The sequence below is a fragment of the Balaenoptera borealis genome (assembly GCF_965194805.1).
Source record: "Balaenoptera borealis genome assembly, chromosome: 5".
Taxonomy (NCBI): Eukaryota; Metazoa; Chordata; class Mammalia; order Artiodactyla; family Balaenopteridae; genus Balaenoptera; species Balaenoptera borealis.
The window spans coordinates 132,365,645-132,386,471 of NC_138862.1; the positions used below are offsets into that span (position 1 = coordinate 132,365,645).

Genomic DNA, 20,827 nt, shown 5'->3' on the forward strand with positions numbered 1-20,827 from the left:
ACAGCCACACCTAAGCCCATGGGTTGCTGGGTAGCTAGTAATCAGTCTCATACAAGCCTGACTCCAGCCCAACAAAGAAGACAATGTTAGTTTTAGAGTATGGAGTTCTGGGTGAGACACTAGCACAGTGAACTTGACTTAGTTACTTAACAACTCTGAGATCTGGTTTCCTCATCTGTGAAATACCCTGCTTCCTTCATTGACTGGTGTGTCAACGTGAGATTCAAAATGAGACAAAACAGCACTTCTGAGACTTTAAAGTACATGCATGGCACCTGGGCATCTTGATAAAATGCAGATTGCAAACTCCCAGATGGCACCAATGCTGCTGTTCTCTGACCACACTTTAAGTAGAAAAGAGATTTTTAAAATTAGAGAATATTTTTGTATACCACAAAGTGATTTGCAGATATAAAGAATTATTATATTGGCACCGACTTTGATTATACATGAATTCCCAACTAGCCAGCATTTTCAGGATATGTTTAGCCTGGGTACCAGGTAAAATTTCATAGAGTCACAGGATTTTGGAACTGGAAAGGATTTAAGTGGTCACTGCTCTCCCCTCTTATATTCCAGACAAGGAAACAAACTCAGAGAAGTCAACGATGTCCCCGAACTCTCAGAACAACTTAGTGTGCTGGAATTAGAATCCAGAAATTTGACTATTTCTTCTCTTATTACATATATTCAATTCTTCTTTTCCTTCTGAAGAAGAAAAGGTAGTTTTATTCTTCTGCTAAAGCGAGAATAAATGCTACCCTGGCCCAAATCTAAAAAGGTACCAGAAGGTAGCATTCACCAGCATGGGTCACCATCGTACCAAATGTAAGTGAGGGGGTTACAGGACAGACATTGAGATTTTCAAGCAGACGTTCTTCAGAACATAGTGATTTCCATCAAAGTTATATCTCATGTGTCCAAAATGTGACTTGAACACAAATTAACTTCTGTATACCTTCTGGCAAAAACAAGAATTTTTAGTTTCCATATATACACACTGAGTCACTCCTATTAGGGGACAATTAGAAAAAGAGAATTTGAGATTGCAAATAAAAAAGGGAAAGGAAATAATTAGCTGAGGAGGAGCAGTGGTTTCTGTAGTCAACCCTGGAGACAAATAAAGGAACCTCAAGATTTTTTATCCCCGACACCTAAATTATTTTCCATCTCTGAGATCATGGTGAGTCCTAGGAGTTAACAGCAGAAAGTAAAACATAGGGCCTCAGCAGTGAGAGACAGGAGTCCAAACTCCAAGTCCCAAATCAGAAAGGCATTGACTTACCTGGAAATCAAATCAGATTGGGGAAGAAGGAAGCCTCTTAGTATGCATGTCTCCGATAAAGCCATATAAATTTGCAAGTGTTTTGGTGAAATTAGGAGGGCGTACTTACTGAGCAAGGAATGATAAATGGAAATCCATACTTGCATATCCATCATTAAGATGGGTAAAATGTTATTATCAGCATCTTCATTTAGTGAGTAATTTCAAGCATTCTAATAAAGGTAAAATGTTCTAAGAACTTCTATAGGTTTACTTCTGTACTCCACCCCCAACTCTCTTCCACCATAGTGTCTCTAGCACCTCAAAAATTCTCACATCCTGGCCATTTCCCAGAACCTATTCTAGACCCTAGAATTTTTACCCTACTTTTGTGCCATGGACCCTCCCCTCCTTTTGGCAATCTATTGAAGCCTAAGGAGCTCCTTCTTAGAATAATCTGTTAAATGCATAGAGAAAATATATAAGATTACAAAGGAAGCCAATTATATGGAAATACTCTTCTATCCACATAGCCCTCAAGAGTCCATGGACCCAATTTAAAAACATCTGATTGGGGAATGACTCTTCTAGGATGATGAAAGCTTTTTCTTACAGGAAAGGTTATGCAGAAAAGTTTTAAAAATACAAGGATGTATAGTAACAATGCTGCTCAAGAACAGTCAGAGAAGAAAAGAATGAGGTGCAAAAAGAAGCCTGACCTTGAATTTCTGCCCAAACACAACACTAGTCATGCTGTGGCTTTAAAACCTACATTAAGGAATTACTCAGAATTTTTTTGGCTCCAGCCCTGTAGACACAGCATCTTCTGTGTACTGATGGCAGGTGAAGAAACACAGCACTGGAGAAGGCAAGACTGACATAAGCCCAAGCTTGGGTCCTAGTTCTCTAACTAGCTCTGTTAGCTTGGTCAAGTCACTCAGCTCTGAGGTGAAACTCCTTGCCTGTAAAATGAGAAGGTTGAGCTAAACCATCCCTAGGTTTCTTACAACTCTGAATTATTAGGATTCTAAGACAATGCACAATCATTTCTCTGAGAAGAAATATTAGTGAGATTTCTTTTTGCCCTAGGTTCACTGCATGAAAATACCTTCTAGATGAGAATTTTTCAGAGGTTTCAGAAATACCTTATAAGACTCACCTGGCCATAGAATTTTAGACTTAGAAGGGATTTTAAGAGACATGCACCACATCTCACCAATCCCAGTGACCAGGTGAGAAAACTGAGGTTCTGAAGGGCAAAGAAATGTATTTGAGGTCACATGATGAGGCAGTGTTAGTGGACTGTTCTGACTACTGCCATCTAGCATCAGCAGGATTTTAGGATTTGGCACTGGTAGTAGAACCTAGCTCATGAGTTCACTTCAAGAGAGACAGAAATAAACTTCAAATAAGCTGAGCCATAGAATGGGGATGGCACGAGGAAGCAGGTGACTGGGGTAATGACTCCCAGCAGCAGTGTTCTATGCCTCCAGTAGGGTCAAAGCTCGTATGCACAGCAACCTCACTAGCAACAGTACTACCTCCCTCAAATATCATGGCTACAAAATCCATCTCAAAGAACAGTCAATTACAAAAAATGAAAAACAACAACAAAAACAAAAAAGGTATTTCAAAACAGGGGAATAGATGAACGAACCCTGGCTAAAAAGGTCAATGAAACCAGAGTTCAAGATTTGAATTGTTAATACAATCTTAATATCTTAAAATACTTGTTAGGAATTTTTAAGTTTTAGGATTCAAAATAACTTTGACCTACCTTTGTGGACAGCGCTGAAGTACAGTAGCTACGAGCATTATTTTAACTAATACCCTCACCACTATCTTCAGAGCATGTAATTATTGGATACTGATCAGGTTTAAAAGTTAGACATGTATTTCCATAGTCCCGTCCACGTGTAGAGACTAGTTTTATAAGCAAAGAAGTAGAAACTATGAAGTTGTTGGGAATTTTGATTGAATCATGATTTCAACCTCATTTTCAATTAGCCAACATGTATGCCAAGTACTTTCAAAACCTGTGCTATGAGGCTTAATTGTCAGTTTACCCTCTCCACCTCCCACACACAACCAGCAGAGTAATGGCACCATTCCCACCCACAATCACCATCCCTACCTTAGAGCAACATTTCTGGCTTTCAGAACTTTTTTTTTTTTTTAGATTTTCTTTGAGAACCGATACAGCCTTTCAAAATCTATACTAGAGGCTACACACTGCTGGTTTGCCACCTCTATATTTCATCTCTTCCAGGAATTCCCAGAGACAGCAGTGCCATCTACTGGTAGGGAGGGCACAACTTGTTTTCTGGAAGCCAGTGGGTGACATGTCAAGGATCTGAAAGAATGGCAGCCTAGATTTGTGTCTTTGTGAGCCTTTCTTTTCTAGAGCACATTACAAGCATAACTGATGCTTACAATCTGACACACAGAACTCCACAGGAGCCCCCATCGTGAAGGGCAGGTCTTCTGTAAGCCACAAAAAGCCCAGCCAGTCTAGCCAATAGTGAGGCGGCTCTGCCTAGAAATGCCTCCTCAAGGCTCCTCAAGGCTGAGCCTTGCTGAATTAAACACTTCCTAGCTCTCCTTTACCCCCATGCTTCTGTATCAGATGATCTCACCCGTGCCCCCACCTGTGGCAATGTTATCCCGCTCTATCTTACAGCAAGCGTCCCAGGGAAGGTGCTCAGACCCCTCTCAACGTGAAGGCTCTTAGATTTACACAATGTGACACAGATCCTGCTCAAAGGACGCTACTGCTTAGGCATGCAGGTCAGACTCTTAATCTCTCTCATTCACTCTCCATCCCCCCTGTCCCTGACCCAGGGGACAGAAACAACAGAAAAGAAATGATTTTGTTGTTGCTTTGAAAGCTACACTAGTGGGCTTTTATTGACTCAGAGAATAAACCTTGTCCTGTAGGTCACCGAGGTACGTTGCTTCCCTCAAGATGAACTAAGCCTGCCAATCTTTCTGTGTTCCCTTGTGTAACCTAATAAGTGTTTCTCAACCTTTCCAAAACCCCTGCCTCCCTTCCACAGGCTAAAGATAAACACTGCATGCCCTTTGTGTATTTATATAATAAAAGTGACATTTTTCTCTCTAAACATAAGCATATACCTTTTCAAACTACACCACCTACCCCAGCCTCAGAATTCCTTCCTCTCCCCACTGCATACCAGCTAAAAACAAATCACTGACAAATTTTAAAATTATTCTTACTATTCCAAGCTGTCAGGTGACAATCTATATTTTACTTTACGAGAGTCATTTGTTATATTCCCAACAAGCTTTGCAGCACCTTCTCTTTTACTTTTGCTCACCCCAGAGAACCACCAAAAGTTGATTTGTTACAGTTGATGTTAATTCTGATTCCCCCTAACAAATTTAAGTGTTCCCTCTTCAATTAGTTTGAACTTGCCAAGTAAATTGATTTCTTAGCAAGTGTAGGCATTTCACAGGCATGGAGTGTGTCTTAGATGCTTGAAAAAAATCACATTGTTTCCTAAAAAAAACACAAAACTTTGTATGGGGAAGGTAAGAGTAATAAAAAGCCTTTGAAGGGGTATCTACCAGGAACCGGAGAGATTCTTGTCCATTTCCTACCAGAATAAGCTCTAAATGAATTACAGTGAAACTCCAGTATACAGTAAAATCTTCCTAATAACAGTTAGTTGAACCACTTCTTACCAAGCAGACTACCAGGTACATCTAACAGATTAACCAGTGGAAAACCGAAGGGACTTTCTATACTTCTTTATAAGATGTACAGTGTGCCCTTGCTATTGCAGGTCTGGGAAAATGCAGAAGGAAAGAGGCAGGGGATGCCTCCCTTTTTAAAGTATGACTTAAAGGAGACATTCCCCCCCACCCCCATGCACAAGCAGGTTTGGCATCCAATGGTCTTCTTTAAACACGCACTTTTCAAAGAATTAAGGAGATCTAAATGGGTGTAATTTAGACCCTTCTCCCTACAGCCCATTAACATGCTGGAAATAAGTCATTACTTGCTTCGACAGCCCAGAAAAACCTCAGTTTACAGAGATAACCAGTTTACAGAGATAAACGCCCTTCCCTCCCCTCCCCACCCCACCCCCCCGCCCCTCAGAAAAAGGTTTTCTTGAAAGAGAATATCAGTGTGATGGTCTGGTCTGCAGTTCACTGCAGGCATCTCCCTCCTCACAATTACCAGTCATCAGTTTCGCTGTAATTTCTTATGGTAGCCTCTCATTTAGACCTGCTCCGCCAGTGCCCAGCTGCTTTTAAAATCATCATTTTCCGTCTCCTTACGGATCTCTGTATTCCCTCGGCAGGCTGAAAGCGCTCAATTTCGGTGCAGCTCCGGGACTGAGAGCTGGCGGGCAGGTCCGGAGAAGCCTTGCACCGGTGCACCTGGGCTGGCCCACCGGTCCTTGCCCCCACCCCAGCCCGCACGGCTGCGCCAGGAATTCGGCTTTGCCCGCCGCCGCCGGATTACTTCGAGTCCCGCGGCTTGCCCAAAGTGACACCACATTTTTTTCTTCGTTTTCACATGTCACAGGTCCCACTGCATTAAAGCCATCTTCTCCCCGGCCCCCGCCCCACCACCTTTCACCCTTTACCTCGGGAGGGGGTCGATACCAGAATCCCCCCGGGCGGGAAACAAAGGCTGAGGCGAGGCTGCCAGGTGGGCAACTCCCCTCAGGCGGACCCGTCACCGCGGTGAGGAGGATGGGGAGATGCATTAGAGGGCAGAAAAAGGGAAACCGAGGCACCGAGGGTGATGGCTGAGCCCGGGTCTGCATCCTCTCCCAAGCGAGGCTCCTCGGGCGGGCGAACCCCAGACCTCCCGCCGCCCCGCTCGCCCGCACCCGGCAGCGGAAGGACAGGGAGGCCGCCCCGCGGCGGTTCTTACCTCGGGAGAAGCGCTCCGACTCCCTCCGACGGCTCGGGGAAAAAAAACCCCGCCGCTTGCGCACGCGTACTTGCGTTCTCTCGCCTTCGCGCCCCCGCGCGCGCCTCTCCGACCCGGCTTTGGCCCGCCCCGGCCCTGTCCGTCAGCGTCCGCGAGAGCCAATCCAGTAGCACGGGAGGACAAGCCCCGGTCACGTGGTAGTGCCAGCCAATCACCAAATTGCCCTCGGCAGCACCCTCTCCGATGTCTCTGGGGGTTCGGTTGCTACCGAGTGGAGCGGGTGCGAGGTGTGCACAAAGGGCTGAGTGTCTGTTTGGGGGTTGATTGGCGCTAGATTGATCAATTACTAGATCAATCGATATCTCAAATTCTAAATATGAATAAGAATGACCTGGGCATCTTGTTAAAAGGTGGATTCTGATCCACTAAGACTGAGATGGGGGCTTGAGACTCTGCCTTTCTAACAAGCTCTAGGCGGTGATGGTGATGTTCCTGTTCTGAGGACCACGCTTTGGGTAGCAATATTTTGAGGACACTTGTCAGAAAATGATAGTTGTAACCCCCGCTCCATGTTATCTAAAAGTTTCAAGACCTTTTACTTCCTCAAGTGATGGAAAGCATTCCAGGGACTGACTAAACAAGGGGTGTTCTGGTGACGCTCGTAGTTTGGGCACAGGCTGAGGGAAGGTATGTTTAATTTCAACATCACCCATCCTTGGCCCATGGGACACAAACCTGTGCCGATTTGGTGGACGCTCCTTATTGAGAACTAGGTCATCTTAAAGTATTGGGCATGTGTGTCACTGTGCTGTACTCTTGGCCAGAGAAGCAACATGAGTGGTTTCTGCTTTCTGGAAACTTGCAGTCTGTCACAGAACTACACAGGCAAACTCAGGAAAAAACATATAGGAATAACATGTAGGGAGCTAATTGTTGCAGCATCTTGGACAATTCAGGCCAGAACTATCCAAAATAAGCCAGAGAGGTTGTCATATCCTATCTTAGGGATCTTTGAAATTGTCGAGATAGCCTTCTGTCAGTAATTCCGGAGTCTGGAATTCAGGAAGCCCAATGCCTCTGTCATCTCTAAAACTTGACCTAAATCTAAGTATTTTCAGACTGGCTGCTAGAATATTTGTTGTTCAGCACAGTCAAGCTCTTATTACTCAAGACTGCACCAAAGTGATTCAAAGGTCTAAGTGCTGCATTCTCCAAAACGTTCTTCCTACTTCAGACCAGGTGGTGTGACACTGCTTCCAGAAGTTTTCTCTCACTATTCCTCAAGGTGATCAAACTGTCACTTAGAGAAAACTTCACCCTTGTCAGTGTGTCTTGGGCCTCTGACTTATCAGCCCTACAAGTGAAGCCTGCTTAGCAATCTCAGACATTGTTCATGAGTGTCTCTATCAGAGATAGCATAGCACAAAGCTCAGAGTTGCAGGGAATACACTGAATCTAGCACAACAATGATTCTGGATGCAGCTGGAGTAATGAAACGTCTAACCAAGAAAAATATGTTTGAAAGTCTCAGAGAAAGTTTATTGTGCTGTCTTTAAACCACTGGTCCTCAAGCTTGGGTGTATGTTAACGCTTTTAGGGAAATAGGTTTTGGGGGTCCTGTGCCTAGAGATTCCGATTGGAGTGAAGAGTGGAACCTGGGCAACTATAGGTTTAAAAAGTTCCACAGGTGACTTGTATCCAGCCATGCTTGAGAATACCTATATAAGCTGCTAGATTGAGGAACTCATTGTTTAACAAAGGAAATCAACTCAGCAACACAAATCACTAATGACATAAAGATTGGAAACAAAGACCTAAATGTAAGGCCAGACACTATCAAACTCTTAGAGGAAAACATAGGCAGAACACTCTATGACATAAATCACAGCAAGATCCTTTTTGACCCAGCTCCTAGAGAAATGGAAATAAAAACACAAATAAACAAATGGGACCTAATGAAACTTAAAAGCTTTTGCACAGCAAAGGAAACTATAAACAAGACGAAAAGACAACCCTCAGAATGGGAGAAAACATTTGCAAATGAAGCAACTGACAAAGGATTAATCTCCAAGATTTACAAGCAGCTCATGCAGCTCAATAACAAAAAAACAAACAACCCAATCCAAAAATGGGCAGAAGACCTAAATAGACATTTCTCCAAAGAAGGTATACAGATTGCCAACAAACACATGAAAGGATGCTCAACATCACTAATCATTAGAGAAATGAAAATCAAAACTACAATGAGATATCATCTCACACCGGTCAGAATGGCCATCATCAAAAAATCTAGAAACAATAAATGCTGGAGAGGGTGTGGAGAAAAGTGAACCCTCTTGCACTGTTGGTGGGAATGTAAATTGATACAGCCACTATGGAGAACAGTATGGAGGTTCCTTAAAAAACTAAAAATAGAACTACCATACGACCCAGCAGTCCCACTACTGGACATATACCCTGAGAAAACCATAATTCAAAAAGAGTCATGTACCACAATGTTCATTGCAGCTCTATTTACAATAGCCAGGACATGGACGCAACCTAAGAGTCCATCATCGGATGAATGTATAAAGAAGATGTGGCACATATATACAATGGAATATTACTCAGCCATAAAAAGAAACGAAATGGAGGTATTTGTAGTGAGGCGGATGGAGTTAGAGTCTGTCATACAGAGTGAAGTAAGTCAGAAAGAGAAAAACAAATACCATATATATGGAATCTAAAAAAAGAAAAGAAAAAAAAAAAACGGTCTTGAAGAACCTAGGGGCAAGACGGGAGTAAAGACGCAGACCTACTAGAGAATGGACTTGAGGATATGGGGAGGGGGAAGGGTAAGCTGGGACAAGGTGAGAGAGTGGCATGGACATATATACACTACCAAACGTAAAATAGATAGCTAGTGGGAAGCAGCCGCATAGCACAGGGAGATCAACTAGGTGCTTTGTGACCACCTAGAGGGGTGGAATAGGGAGGGTGGGAGAGAGGGAGACGCAAGAGGGAAGAGATATGGGGACATATGTATATGTATAACTGATTCACTTTGTTATAAAGCAGAAACTAACACACCATTGTAAAGCAATTATACTCTAATAAAGATGTTAAAAAAAAAAAACAGACATCACAAAAACTTATCTAAAAAAAAAAAAAGTGACTTTATTTGCCACATCAGAAATATGGAAGCCTGATGTGTAAGCCTGCAATCTAACTTCCCTCTGCTCTCACACTTTTAAAAATGTATTTCACAGCATTCAAATGGGGGGAATTTTTTCCCACCTTGTAAACTTCTAGCTTTATCTACTGGGTAAAATAAGCACATTTTTCACTGATATTTAACCAGCATCAGTAATTTAAATTTTTAACTAGAAAAAAGAATTTATTTTCTCTTTGTGAGTGTCATCATTACAAAAAGAGGCATCGAGAAACAAAGAAATTCTTGCTTGAGGATAAGAATTTGAAAAAAGGACATCCAGACTGTCATTCATTTTCTGTTTCTCAGTCTGCTTGCCTCACAAGTATAACCTGGCTGTCCTATGTCAGGAAATGGATAGGTTAGTATCTGATATAAATCAGGAGTTAGCTTATGCAAGCCCCCCTCCCTCCCTTCCCCCCCACCCCCCCAGAAATTGCCTAGTAAGAGATTTAGGAATATTTGAAAAGAAAAGAAAGAGATAAGACATAAACAGCCAAGTCTTCAGAAATGCACCCATTGCTCCATGATGATCAGAACCCCCACAGACTGCTTTATGATTGTTAATTATGTTTTTATCTCTCTAGCAATAAATATCTTCTTTAAACTTAATTTTTCTCACTCATGAAGACCCACAGATTACCCAAGATTCTAGTTTCCATCTTGCCAGGATAACCATTTTATGTCTATGTATCTGTACTTTAATAACTGGTACCTTTTTTTCCATTTAGTAGTGTAAATGTCTACAGATTTAGCCTAACACACTGGACGTTTTAAGATAAGTTTATGTTCTTTATATTCTTTATATTATCTATAAAGATATATATTCTTTTGTAATATTTTTTATAAAATATTTCATACTTATAACATATGATATGCCCCTCTATACCTCCCCCAAATTAAGAAATAAAACATTATTAATAAAGTCAAAGCCCCCATGTACCCCTTCCAACAAGTTGATTTTTTAGATGGAGATACCACACTTAGCAAGCTTAGCCACAAAGGAGAGAGAATGGTTCATGGAAGAAAACACCATATTGTATGCATATAGTAGAAAACATAAATGTAAGTGAGCAAAATTCTTACTGAATAAAATGTTTGGAAGTTCCGAACTGATATAAGAAAAGGATAGCAAAGCTGGAAATTCCATGTGGTCCAACTCCTGTGCAGGTAAATTTTAGAAGACTACATAAGTACTGTGGAACAGAGATAAGGAGAGCAATCAAGTCTCATTCATTCAATAAAAACACTACATGAACCCTGTCTTTTAGCTCATTTTAAGTTAAGTTTAAGTCATCACAATTCAAAATAAAAAGTGTTATGTTACAAGTGAGGCTCATACACTATAAGAAAAAACAAAGAAGGAACACCAATTCTTATTGATATCAGAGAAGGCTTTCTGCAAAAAGTGATACCTGAACTGAATTCCAAAGAACTAGTAAGAGTTAGCCAGGAAAGGACTAGCAGAAGGGTGTTTCAGGGCTGGCAACGGCCCATACAAAAGCACAAGAGGATGGAACATTGAGGAAGAGAATGTAGTTTAATTTGACTGGCTGTTAAAGGGGATGGACGGTGATTGAAAGGTGGGGAAAAGACCAGAATGCAAGGATGGCAAATATGTCCTTCCTCCCTTTTCTAATCAGTCATGACATTCAACTCTATTCTAGTGATTATGAGTAGAATCTAGGACCAAATCCCAACTCCTCCACTTACCAGCTGTATAAACCTGGACAGTTTGGCCCTTGGAAGATATAATGATTGCACAGTTTTCTCATCTGCAAAAGGGAAATATAATGGCAATACAAGTACTTGTCTCTTTCATCTGTTAATGAGCTAATTAAACAATATAAAGTGTTTAAGCAGTGTTTGTCATGTAGGAAGTGCTAAAAAAATGTTAGCTATTATCAGTAGTATTCTTCTAAACTTGGATATGGCCTCAGACTCCTTCTCATCCCAGTGTTAGTGACCTCCCACTTCAACCAATCAGAATTGGCACCCAGGGGGAACCTTTCAGCCCTCCCTGGTGCCTGACACAACTCTGATTTCAAGCTCTACATCCTAGTGCCACTCACGTATACTGATTCTTATCTACATTTAAGCAAGTTCTCTGTGATAAAAAGACCCTCTCAGTCCAACACCAAGTCACACAAAAAACTAGCTGCTGACAGACCTACATATTTTCTTGAAAATTTAGAGATTGTCTTCAGCAATTTTTTTCTTCGTAATTTTTTTTTAATAAATTTATTTATTTATTTTGGCTGCACTGGGTCTTCATTGCTGTGCACGGGCTTTCTCTAGTTGTGGCGAGTGGGGGCTACTCTTCATTGTGGTGCGCAGGCTTCTCATTGCGGTGGCTTCTCTTGTTGTGGAGCACGGGCTCTGGAGCACAGGCTCAGTAGTTGTGGCGCACAGGCTTAGTTGCTCTGTGACATGTGAGATCTTCCCAGACCAGGGCTCAAACCCGTGTCCCCTGCATTGGCAGGTGGATTTTTAGCCACTGTGCCACCAGGGAAGTCCTTCTTTGTAATTTTTAATAAAACACATCATACTCTAAGTAGTTTGGACTTTTTGTTCCGTAGATGCATCACTTCTCACTTACTCACACTCAAGTGTATATGACATTTTTATGATTATATCTCCCAGATTTTTGAACTATATTTCTACCACCTTGCCATTCCTATGCAGAAGAGCTTAGCATCCTCTATGAAAATGTAATATTGGGGCATGTGGTTTCCACCAAATGATACTTAAAAATTTCAAGACTAATTCCTGGGCCTGGAATGTCATTCATGCATGTATTCATTCCCACTCAGAAACACCCCTGGGGTTCTCTATTTGTTAGCCCTAGGATGGAGACTGTTGGTGCCCCAAGATGCTCTTGAATCCCTTTCACCAGCTCTTTGTTCACGCCATCCTCCACCCTCCACTCCCTTTGTGATAATCTTCAGAGGATTACCTTTGACACTGGAGCCACCTCACTTATATGGAACCAAAAATGCCTGACAGCGACACCACCCCGTTGGGCAGCCGATAGCCTATGACTAACAGCTCTTTTGCTTTAAAATGTGACAAACTCTGCAGTGTAATTTACACTACAGAGCTCCCCATAGATCAGGCTGAGTCTGTTGCTTGAAATCCCACCCTTACTTGGCTCTTATGAATTCCTCCTCCTTGTGGGCACTTCCTTTATAAATCACTAACACCTGAATGCTTGGCTCAGGAGCTGCTTCTGGGAGGACTCAATCTACAGTCACCTGTCTGCTTATTGTTAAGGTGTAGCATTTATCACACTATTTTACTTAGTGTGAGTCAAGTGATATAATCTATATTGTCAGTTGCAAGATGACAGAGACCATGGTTCATTCATCTCTGAAACCCCCAGGTCATGACACACAGTTGGAGCTCAGTGAATCTCTGTTGAACTGACTTGAACTGAAATGCCTCTGGTGTGCCTCATCACCCCATCTCCACCCCTCACCAGCCACTTCTCTGATCTTATCCTTACCTTTCTGTCCCTTGATAACTCAGCTCCAGCCACATTGGCCTTCTTAACTCTTCCTCAAATATACCAAGCCCACCCTTGTCGCTGGCTGGAATACTTGGCCACCGCCCTCTACCCCTCACCCTCACCTTGCATCTGCAGGGCCCTCCTTCCTCACTAAATTTAGGTCTATGCTCAAAAGACTTCTTGTCAGAGAGGCCTTCCTTGGTCAGCTGATCCAAAGCAGTGCTACCTACTACAACTGTCACTCTGACTTTCTCTGCCAGGGTTCCATGAGTGTATTAAACCCTACAGAAAATGACTTCAGTGACTGTTTTCTCCCATCTCCCAAGGATTGTACACTGCTGGTGTCATTCTAGGTGCATAGGAGAGAAGTTAATTCATTGTATATAAAGGGTGTCTTTGGGCATCAGAGCTTAATTTTCTGTTAGAACTGGTAGAAAAGGGCTGCTCTAAACTATCATCCTACATATTTTTTTTTCTTTTTAGCTCTTATCAACATCTGATGAATTATTTCTTTGTTGTCTCCCTACCTCACGCCTCAGTAGAATATAAGCGCATGGATTTTGATTTCAGTCTCTGCTTATCCTCAGTGTCTAGACACTCAAAAAGTATTATTTGAATAAACTTCACAGGATAGACTCGTGTTGTAACTTTTCATATAAAAACTTTCGATTGTAAAAAGAATTCACGTTAAAACTTCTCCATGTTGAAAAAAATGTATATAATAGATTACTCAAGAGAAATGATGAGACATAAAATGTTAAATAGAATTGGGGAAGCTGATAATTTTATCCAGATAATAATAGGAGGCTTTAATTATCCAAACACAAAGTAACCAACTGCTCAATCAGGATGGGAGATGGGAGTAGGGGTAGGGGGCTGGATGTTAATAAATTGAGGACTGCTTTCCAAATCCCACAAGGAGGGGAAATGGAGGGAACTTTCATCCTAAACAGGATCAGAAATGGACCTTAGAGATTGTTGTGGGTGAGGCACTAGGCAAAAATTAATAACATAATTAAATTCCACATCCTCGTGGGACAGGGGAAAACCAAGAAACCCATCCCATACACTCTAGATTTTTAAAAAGGGAATGTGATAAATATAGGCCCTATTTAGGAGACAACTGAAAGGAAGAACTTTAAAAAGTCAATAACCCATAAGAAAGCCTATGTACTTTCTCTTTGCTGTTTGCTTTCCATGAAAAGCATATACCAAGGGACAAAAATAATCATTAGAGGTAGGAGCTAAAAAGAGAACTTTTAGAGCCATATAAATTATCAGAGAAAAAAGAGGGCATTTCCCCCAAATTGGTAAGGGAGTATAAAAGAAACCAATCAATTATAAATGAGGAGAATAATAACTACAACAAAAATACTTTGAAGAACACCTTGCAAGGTCTCTGAAACCAATAAAAGGAGATTATTTTAACATGTCAAAGGGAGGAAGTCACTCAAAGAATAAGTGGGATCCTTTGATCTTGGTGGGATAAAGGATTTGCTCAAGAATGGAAAGGAGCATATTTCACAGGCTGAATTATTTGCTGCAAATTAACATACTGAAAGAATTATATAGAGACTCCCTTTACTAGGCTATACACAAAGATGGGCAAGTTAGAATTATTTTACTGTAAAAGTAATCATGTATTCAGAATACCTTGCAAAGCTGAACAAAATCAATGTGGGTAAACCATCAGGACTGAGAGATAGAGAATCTGCTCACTCAAAGAGGTGACTTGTATATACAAATGTGTAGCTGTTGCCCATTCTCATAAAAAGGTTCAGAAGAGACCTGAGAAAAGATAACCCCAAATATTACTTTTGCTTAAATATTCAATGATTTTTAACCTCGATTATAGTCTCCATGACTTAAAGTAACTTAATGAAATGGCTATTTGACTGGATCTGGTAAGAATTATATGTAACCCTGTTCTTCCTATTGTTTCTTATCTCTCTTGACATTACCACTGACGAATTTCTTGGCCAGTTACACTTAAAGTTACAGGTTTAAAACAAACTGAAAGCCTTTCACATAATAAACATTCAATAAGTGTTACCTTCTTTAAAATTAATTTTTTTCAGTAAATAAAAACATAAAAACCAAAAAAATTGAAATAAAATAAGTCACAGGCTGTTTGCTCTCCCCACTTTATTTTCTTTCTTTTTTATACTGGGCTTCCCTGGGAATTCCATCAGCCATCTCCTGCTCCATCAGCAACAGTCCTCTGACAGAAGTTACTACTAACAAGGGGCCCCCAAACATGGCCCTCATATATTCTTAAAACTATTTATGCTCAAGAGCTCCTATGGCTCTAATTCCTCCTGAGAGGATCTCAGAATAGCAACCTATCAGGGAGAATATTCAGGTCTTCTGTTTTCAAAGATTTTTTTTAACAGATTCATCTTCTCTTGGCTAGAGCCCTCTCCCCAATGTTACAATTACCTGTGCTTCCCAAGGCTAGAAATGGTTTCAAAGAGGACTCTGGGCCCAGTCCTGTGTTTCTGCCAAGAATGTTGGCTTCCATGGTCCAAGATCTCTCCCCTCCGTCACATGTCCTTATAACACACACATTTTCTATTAAAACCTCAAACCGGGACTAATGCTTCCCACCTCAGAGAGATAATTAGAAATGAGCTGCAGAAAATTACTTTACTAATCTCCTTCAGTTTGCTCCTACAATATGCCTCTGCTCTAAACAGTGGCCATGACCGAGACCCCCATTGTCTCCGGAGTCTGAGTTCAGCGCCTCCCCTCTGAGCTCCCACAGCTACCTGGCATGTCTCCTAACATGGCTTCTGTCACATCATATTAAAATTGGCCATTCAGTGTTTCATGACCTCCACTAGACTAAGTTCTGTGAGGGCAGAACTTACAATTTCTATATTGTCCCTCATTGAACAAGACAAGAACAATTGCCCCAGAACAATGCCTGGTATAGAGTAGATACTCAATAATCATTTGTGAAATGAATGGAAGCTCTCATTCTCAGAATCCTCCCTCTACTTCTATGAGCATCTCTGACGATTCTGCTTTGAACTGGGCGATTGCCATTACCTATTAGCAGGGTTTATTATTTACATTCCTTTATGTTTTGTTTCCTTTCTGGGCTCTGTGTTCTCTCTGCTAATATTTGCATGCATAAATATTTAAACTCCTCTCAGGTTAAATTCTTTTCTCCGTTCTCATATTTCTTCCTTTCCCCCTGCTAATTATAGTAAGATCATCAAACCTAGATAGTACTACTTCAGATATGACCCATTGACACCTCATACATATTGCCAGTGATTGTTTTAATAGCCATAAATCCTAACAAGCAAAAAACCCATTACAACAAGATACTTTTGATATTCCACTTGTTTACATTCCAGTTTTTCTAATTCTAAGTAAAAATTTCCTTTCCTATTAATTATTCTATCACTATGTCACATTCACTTACAGAACACTATGTCAGTAGGTCTCCAATTTGAGTGTGCATTAAAGTCACCTTGAGGGCTTGTACAACAAAATTGTCAGGCCTTACCCCTAGAGCGTCTGATTCAGTAGGTCTGGGGTGAGGGCTGGGAATGTACATTTTTAACAAGTTCCTAAGGAATGCTGATGCTTTTGCCCAAGGACCACAATTTAGAATCATTGTACTGTGCCATTAAATGACAAACTCAAAAACAATATAAGAAAAAGTAATTAATAAATAATCCAAAATCTATATACAAAAGGAATTACTCTCTATGATTGGTTATGACCAAAGGAGTAACATCATTCCAGGATGTCAATTCAATGTGGCACTACAGCTCAAATGACCAGTCAGTTGTTGAATATCATTCAAAAGAAAGATATTTTTTCTTTCCAATAAAACTGTGTATCTTCGGTTACTGAAATTCGAGAAAGTTACAATTGTCCTGGAAAAAGTGTCAGGAAAGGGCAGCTACACTGATTGAAAACAAGAGTTCCACCAGATAGAAGGCTGCCTTATAAGGCCAAATGAAAGAAAGGGGGAGAATTTTTCAATTCAGAGTGGTAAAAGCTAGGAAGTGGGACAATAATAACCTCTAATATCAAGAGCAGTACAGATAGGTTGATCACTCAATTCTGAAATCTGGAATGCAGAAGGTCCTGTGAAACTTGAGCTTGGGGAATTTTATGAAAAAAGTACTACTTCATTCAATGGGTATAATCTGTGGTACCCACAACCCCTGAGAATGATGTGAGTAAGGAAAATAAAGGTAATCAAAACGTATTTTGTCAAGTAGATGAATGATAAAACCATCAATTGTTAGTTTTTCATAGCTCACAGAAGGGAAGACCACTTACCCCCCTATCACATGTCCTCTGGTGCTGTCTTTGGTGAAAGAATATAGTAAAAACTCCTTGAGGTTTGTCTTATAATACAGTTCTAATCCTTAAGGCCAAATGAGCAATCTAGGACCTTAAGACTTCATGTGGTCCACTTCACCTTGAAATATGGCCTGTGATCCAAGCTCAGGACCAGTAACTAAAATATTAAAGTGAGTGAATAATAATCCCATTTATTCACACATACATGCTGCAGCTTTGAGAAAGCCCTCCCTGGGCATGATCACTGCGTGAGTTTTAGGACATATCTGTCATCCAGGGCTAAGGCACAGACAGATAAAACATGGCATAAGACACAGAAAGTAAAAAGAATGAGAGAGACAGATTATGGTTTAAGGCAAGGTTTACAAAACAAATGCTCACAGAGTGAGGCAGGTGAAGAAAGGAGTATCACAGACAATAAGGCAATAGAAAAAAGTAGGGGCTGTGTGGTTACTGAGTCACAGCCCATTACTGCAACATGGGAATGCAAGATGGATCACATCTCATACATTTTGAATAATCTAGAAATCTGAGGTTTTAATGAAAATTTATCCAGTTTTTAAAAAAAATAAATCTCTATGGGCCAAGCAAAACACATCTATAAATCAGATATGGGCAACAGACATATCCCTTGGCTAACATGGTCAATTCCCATCGAGAAATCTCCCAAACCCCTTCTCAGAACTGTGTCATGTGATCACTGTGAGGTGCAAAGGAAGCTGGGAAGTGTGGTTTTTTAGCAGGGTACATTGTTGCCATGGATAAAATCTGGATACCACTACTAAAAAAGAAAGGAGGCCACATATCCTAAGGAGGAAATATGCCCCATGCTTTAGAACACTAGGTCTAAGAGAATTCCACAGACATTCAACTCTCCTTTCTCCCAGCTCTTGAATGATCCTTGGAGGTCTCTAGAGCAATCCATTAGCCTGAGTATAAAGTGACTTGTACTGTTTCATTATAGAACTACATTAAATTAAAGGACTGCAATTATTGTGCCAAATGTGACCATTTTCAATATAGTACAGGTTGTGTAAAGCAGAGAAATAGGAAAGAAAAGTTATGCTAAAAATTTCAGGCACATAAATTAAAACTTGAATCCCTGCTTTTTGCTGGGCCTTTCAAGATATGACAGATGTACTTCTCTGTCATTGCCCCAGTTTCAAGGCAAGCAAATGTCTGAGAAGTCATTAGATTTAAATTACTTTGGGAAATATCTTTGCAGTCAAAACCTGTATGGACCAAGTACACATTTCTCATTTTCATGTCAATGACTATCTTATTTGAAGAGTCTATTGTGCTAATTTTAAAACCCAGAAAGAAAAGGCAGTGATCTATTAGTAATGATGCAATGGCCTTGGGTGAGAATTGATTAAGCCCTCAGGACTGCCTTACTTTTTTCTGATTTTAGATTTTCTGCCTTCATCTTAAACAACATAATCACAATGCATCTAATTGAGACACTAAGAAGAATACCAATTTCAGGTTTTCTGTAGTCTCAAGAGATCTTGGATTCACTGTTGGTTTCACCTAGAATTCATTTTATTCAAATTTTATGATGATCAAATGTGTACTTAACCTTATATTCCAATATTCCATTCACTGAGAAGAAAGAGAAATCATTTGCTTCCATTTTTATTTTTCACTCCTTTCTAGATTTTTTTGTTTACTTTTTAATTTTGTGGGGCTTTTTTTTTTTTTTGGTACCTATGATGAAGTCTTACATCTCTATTTATCAAGATTTTCTAGCACTAATGATGTCTGAGGAGTTTGTCAATAGCAACACAAATCCACATTTGAACATTAAATCCTTAGTGCTGAAATTGTTTTCTCTGGGCCGTGGTGACCAACTCTTCCTGTGCCTTCATCTATTTTTGTCAAAGAGGGCTCCCAGCTTTTGTAGAGCCAATATTTGTGTTTCAATCTAGCCAAGTCTCTTTGGAGTTCATCCTTCATTAGCCTTCCAGTAAGAAATGTCAAGGCCCTGCCTTTTCCTGCAGCTTTTGGGAATGGCTTTTCCTCATCTCCATAATCCAAAGCAGGAATCAGATGGGAATTATTTTTTCCTTGTCAATCCAGAAGTTTCACTTACATTGCATTTGCCTTCAGCAACACAAGCTAAATCTTGTGAATCAATCCTTTCTTCAGACTTTAAAGCCCACAGTTCAAGATATAAAATACCCCTCCATTTTGCAAAGGCATTGCTTTGGGCTGGATATATGAGAAATACAGCTGCTGTGGCTTATCCAATATTTTGTAAAAATCTTCTCATGCCACCAGAAATTCAGAGGTAGGCTGACGTAGTAGCCAGCAGTAGGTCAGGGTCTTCTGGAAAGCAAACTCTGCAATGGAGACTGCAGGCAGGATGTTTACTGAGGAGTGCTCTTGGGATTAACACCTGTGGGGTAAGGAAAGGCAGCAGGATTAGGTAAAAGGAAGAAGCTGGGCTGTGGTGTGGTCACAACAGACCTCAGACAATCATATGGAAACCTCTGAAGCTGGCCCCTCAGAGTTTTTCTGTATTGGGTTAAGGGAGCAGGGCTTTATACCCTCTCATCAACCAATCATTGGATGCAGGCTACCCATCAGGAAGGGAGCATGATGTGGGGTGTGGTGGGGTGTCTGTCTTCAGCTGAGGACAATTCCCAAAGAGGTCTGACAGGTGAGGGACACCTGCTATCAAGAGCCTCAGCAGTGGGGATCAAACACTTTAGTCCTGAAGGGGGGGTTAGGCTGTTATAGCACAATGCCCAACACAGTTGTCAGTGGCCCAGACTCCTTTTTCCTTTCTGATCTGCCATTCTAAGCACGTGGCCTTCAAGCTCATGATTGCTTCATGGTCTCAAGATGGCTATTCCACACCCAGCCTTATTTCTGTTCTCTGGGCAGGAGCAAGAAGGAAGCAATGAATGCTCAACATCATTAATCATTAGAGAAATGCAAATCAAAACTACAATGAGATATCATCTCACACCGGTCAGAATGGCCATCATCAAAAAATCTAGAAACAATAAATGCTGGAGAGGGTGTGGAGGAAAGGGAACACTCTTGCACTGTTGGTGGGAATGTAAATTGATACAGCCACTATGGAGAACAGTATGGAGGTTCCTTAAAAGACTAAAAATAGAACTACCATACGACCCAGCAATCCCACTACTGGGCATATACCCTGAGAAAACCATAGGTCAAAAAGAGTCATGTACCAAAATGTTCATTGCAGGTCTATTTACAATAGCCAGGACATGGAAGCAACCTAAATGTCCATCGACAGATGAATGGATAAAGAAGATGTGGCACATATATACAATGGAATGTTACTCAGCCATAAAAAGAAACGAAATGGAGGTATTTGTAGTGAGGTGGATGGAATTAGAGTCTGTCATACAGAGTGAAGTAAGTCAGAAAGAGAAAAACAAATACAGTATGCTAACACATATATACGGAATCTAAGGGAAAAAAAAAAAAAAAAGGCCATGAAGAACCTAGTGGCAAGACGGGAATAAAGACACAGACCTACTAGAGAATGGACTTGAGGATATGGGGAGGGGGTGGGGTGAGATGTGACAGGGTAAGAGAGTGTCATGGACATATATACAATACCAAATGTAAAATAGATAACTAGTGGGA

At 40.8% G+C, this 20,827-nt stretch overlaps 1 protein-coding gene across 2 annotated transcripts in view; it reads right to left on the reverse strand.

Annotated features, from left to right (window-relative positions):
• Nucleotides 1-20,827, reverse strand: part of TMEM108 (transmembrane protein 108) — a 609,399-nt gene that overhangs the window by 359,708 nt on the left and 228,864 nt on the right. Inside the window, exon 3 of one of the 2 annotated variants that reach the window (XM_082392730.1) lies at nucleotides 6,174-8,125. The gene's annotated coding sequence lies outside the window, so the exon portion shown is untranslated. Of the gene's footprint in view, nucleotides 1-5,880; nucleotides 5,931-6,173; nucleotides 8,126-20,827 lie in introns of those variants that run through there. The other variant, XM_082392731.1, reaches the window with a different exon arrangement.